Raw genomic sequence first — 4,822 nt, 5'->3', positions numbered from 1 at the left:
AGCGTCTTCAGCCTTCGGAGACTTCTAGAGAGTCGATGACAACGTGAACTCAGACAAACGGCCGCAGGACTTCATTTGTCAGAGAACATCGGCGAAGACCAGCCAGAGCGTCTCTACGGAGAAGACGCTCCGAACCCACTCGAAGTGATGCCAGCCGCGGGCTGTTATGGCATGTTTTCCGTCGGGGATAGGGGAGATCAATACCGCGGTGAAAATCTGGATGGTAGCTGCTTAATTCAATAAGCAGAACACACCTTGAAGGCGTCCCGGAGGATTTAGCCTCGTGAGAGCAGACAGTCTGCCCCGAGCCGAGCTCACAGAGACTACAAATCACACGTCCTGTTCACTATTAAGGGACTGACTGAGACAAACGACACCGGCAACAGAGTTAGATCGCGAGAGAGGAGGAGCTTCGCACACATTAAAGGCCAACTCTGTCTTGATCATTACTAATAGCAGGCCGTTTCTCAGATACTGTTTGTGAAAACAAGGAAATACATTTTGCATGCTAATTTAAACATACTACCAGAGTTATTATTAATAACTGAAACTAAACGTATTGAGATATAAAATTAAAAACTATTTTGCATACTAGTTCACTGGGTTATTATTGTTAACTAACTAATATATATATATATATATATATATATATATATATATATATATATATATATATATATATATATATATATGTGTGTGTATATATATATATATATATATATATATATATATGTGTGTATATATATATATATATATATATATATATATATATATATATATATATATATATATATGTGTGTGTGTGTGTATATATATTAAAAAAAATCACATGATTATTATTGATCAATAAGACTAAAACGTAAGACATTTTGTTCATTGAAATAAAGCTAAAAATAATTAAAACTAATAATACAATTTTGTTAATTAAAATAAAGATTTCATGCTCACTATAAGGGTTATTACTGTTAACCAAGCATACAACTGATCATTTTTGTATTTATCGGGATTATTATTGATAACCAAAAACGTAAACTATTAAGACATCGTTGACCGAGAGCTTCAACTTGCAGCTCGGCTCCTTCTTCACCTGAACCGCGTTTACTGCAGAAGCTGCACCGATCCGCCTCGCTCCATCCTTCCCTCACTCGTGAACAAGACCTCAAGATCCCTAAACCCGTCCACTTGAGGCAGGAACTCTCCATCGACCCGAAGAGAGGACAAGCCACTCTCGTCCCACTCGTTGTAGGTCCTGGTTTGACGGAGAACAACACATCCCAGGCGTACTGTAATCTTGTGGACCTTCTGCGAGCGTTTCATTGCACTTTCTCTGGTAGTGGTCTTTCTCAGCTGTGACTCGGACAGGGACGTCACATGAAACCTATGCATAGTTCATGATCCCACCAAGCCAGCGATTTGATGCATTTTGCACCAGTTTTGAATGCTGCACAGATTTCAGCCTCGTAGCTGTGTGTGTTTATAATAAAGGGTGTGAAAGACGCATCGATCTCACGCCTGGTCAGCTCCAGAGCCTCCCGTGGAGTTGATGGCTTGTGAACGACCGGTTCGCTCTCGAGAAGGGCAGCGAAGTGAATCTATTTCAGTAGCTTCGGTTCTGGGAAGAGTTCTCCCATACGTTTCTTAGAAAGAGCTTCAGTAGAGTTCAAAGCCATGAAGAGAACCAACCAGCTCCGAGATGAAGAGCGGCTTTGATGTAAAGTCAAAAAAGAGTTTGAAATTCATACCAAAAGACTTGGATTCAATTAAATTCTCCTGTAGTGCATCGCAAATGACGTGGCTGAGTCAAACTACTGCCGTTTTGAAAAAAAAAGTTTCTAGGTCAGAAACATTGAGTATATATATATATATATATATATATATGTATATATGAGGCTCTACACCATACTGATGTATTATTGTGGTCTAAAACCAGGAGTTTCAGTTTCATTGTCTAACCCCTGTGTGTATAGTCATGGCCAAAAATATTGGCACCCTTAGTAAATATGGTCAAAGAAGGCTGTAAAAATTTATTTGCATTGTTAATCATTTTGATATTTAAAACAATTAACAAAAATTTTATTGCATTTAAATTGGGTAGTAATATCATTATGAAATAAATGTTTTTTTAAACACACTTTGGACACAATTATTGGCACCCCTATGCATTCTTATGAGTAAAATATCTCTGAAGTCTTTCCATTCATATTCACAGTTCTGAGCTCTCCAGGTTGATTATGAATATGACATTATCCAGGGAAATTGGCTAATATTCTAGTAATATGCATGCCAATAAGCAACTAATTGGTGCAATCGTAAATTAAAGTGTTACCATAGATATTTAACTTGAAGTTATTTTAGGAAACGAATATGTTTTTAGTTTTGGTTGACTATAATGAGGCTTTAGTTTTGATTGATACAGACTGTGTATTAGTATGCCAGCTGTGTTTCTCTTTAAGAGTAATGGTGCGGATAAGGGCAGAACAAAGTACAAACACAATTAACCTCGTGTGCGCTCCATGATGCTCAAACAAGCGCCCAGTTTTAAGAGATATCGTTTCAAATAGCTCAGTTACGCAGGATCAGATGGCGGTTGAAATCAGTGAGCATCAACACCGTACAGCTGATATAAACATCCCGACGAGACGAACACGCTACAATACTGCTTTATTAAGTCCTGCTCGGTTTAAACCTAAACGACAAGACACAGGTGGCAAGAAAATGGAAAGCGGCGGCCGGATACGTGTCTGTCTGCTCTAATTACCCGAGATGTGTTTGTAATGCACACACGCTAGCAGGTGAGCGGTCCAAAACACCTCTGGCACACACAGAACAAACTCAGACATCTGCATTAATGAAAGAATACGCCACTGGAGGCTGTTACAGTAATCCGCTTCACATCCAGCACAACAACACGCTTTCATTTAGGAGAAATCACTTTAATGCACGGCCTCGGGTGGCTTATTGTTTTTGAACTGACGCTCAATAAACACGCTTTTATTAAAGGAATATTTAACCTACAAATAATAATTCCGTATCAGAATAAATCATTTACTCACCGCCATGTCAGTCTAGTCCCGTTTGCAGTTGTTCTGTGGAAAATAAAAGACGTTTAGCTGAGTGTTCTTTCATATGCATGAACGTCAATTCATTCAAAATGAATGAATTCGGTTAGAATTGACAAATTGATCATTTTACCCCATATTTGAGCTACGCATGAGGTGCTGCGTTAGCTTAACCCAAAGCTCGAACGTCATTTAATGGAATAGTTTAAAGAAACCTTACAGAAAGAAAGAAAAATGTATTTATAATTTATTTATTTATAATTTTTGTAAATGATCACGTTTGATGAATTCGTATTTGATAAGTTTGTAGCCACCAGTAAAATAATAAAATAATAAAAACTAATATGCAAGTGAATAAATAAGTAATTGTAAATCATATCTCACGATTCTGACTAAGATCTTGCGATCTTCAGAGCTCACAATGGCGAGAAAAAATCTGAGAAAGTCTTGCAAAAAAAGTTGCAGTACCTTTGCGACGTAAACAAGCTTCTATTATCAGGCATCTTTTATGGCTCATATAGTAAGATACAGTGAAGATGTGAAGGAAAAACAGTTTGGTTCTGTGTTCAAAGGCCCAAAATGAGCACAAATAAGCAATTTGGCACCGATGCTGATATGAAGTGATGCACCTCCGATGCTTGTAATGTAAATCAATGAGATTTTTATACAGCGGATACTGACATAAAATGATCTCAATATATATCGAAAGTCACTCTAAATCTCCTCTAAATCCCCCGAAGATGTGAGATGTTTTGGAGGCTTGTGAAGATTGTATCACCGCTGAGGAACAGCGAAAGTGAAGCTCCTGGAAACCAAACGCTCCTCAAAAGATACTGAAGATCAGTGACTGATGGCAAAAAGACACAAGAAGCTAAAAAAATGCATTTTACTTGATAGAAAAAGGCTGCCCTATCAATCCAAAGATGACAAAAAGCATGTGTTTTTCAGCATTTAAAGTCTTAAAAATCCTTAACACATGACACAAAGAAGTCTAGTCTCTTGTATGCTGCGTATAGTTGCCTTTATGAAGTGCTCTAGGTATCTTTAGCTTCCCTCACAGAACCCTTCGTAGCGGCTGCACCTCGACTGTAACTCCGTTCCCTCCTCAGGTTTGCTGACTTCAGCAGAGAGCAGCCGATTCACTGGGACCTATTCGCTAACCTTTCCCGTCCTTTCTCTTTCGCTCTCGCTTCTAGGTCTAGAGCCGAGCAGAAAACTCTCGGAGCGCACGAAGCAGAGCGGGTTCATCTGAGGATGACGGATTGCTCTGGGCTTGCCATTCGTAAGAAACCGCCGCAGCTTTCTGAAAGCTTTTTGTGGGGAAACAAAGAGATCTTGATCACGCAGACGTGCTCTTCATCCTTTGTGCGCCAGGACTCAAATACACACACGCATAAATGAGCTGGGAAAGACACCCATAATTCCCTTCGGCGACTAAATTAATCGCCAGCTTATGTAGCATTTCAGACACGCTAATACTGCATTCAGATACAGAGCAAATCCCTTTAAACTACACACATGTTTGTTTATATACTGAATATTTGCAATAAACGAAAAGGCATAGGTAGGCATCATTTTACACATTTTAAACCGTCAAAGATGAAAATTGTACTTGCTTTCTTTCATGTAAAAATTAATTAAAATGCATTTTGTTTGGAATATATTTTCGTCGATGGTTTAATATCATCCTGTCAGTTGTGAGAACGCTTGTAAATTAATAATAATAATGATAAAAATTGGTGTTTAAATAATTATCATGAGTC

This window comes from Puntigrus tetrazona, chromosome 16 (genome assembly GCF_018831695.1).
Source record: "Puntigrus tetrazona isolate hp1 chromosome 16, ASM1883169v1, whole genome shotgun sequence".
Lineage (NCBI taxonomy): Eukaryota > Metazoa > Chordata > Actinopteri > Cypriniformes > Cyprinidae > Puntigrus > Puntigrus tetrazona.
This window is presented reverse-complemented; position numbering follows the sequence as displayed.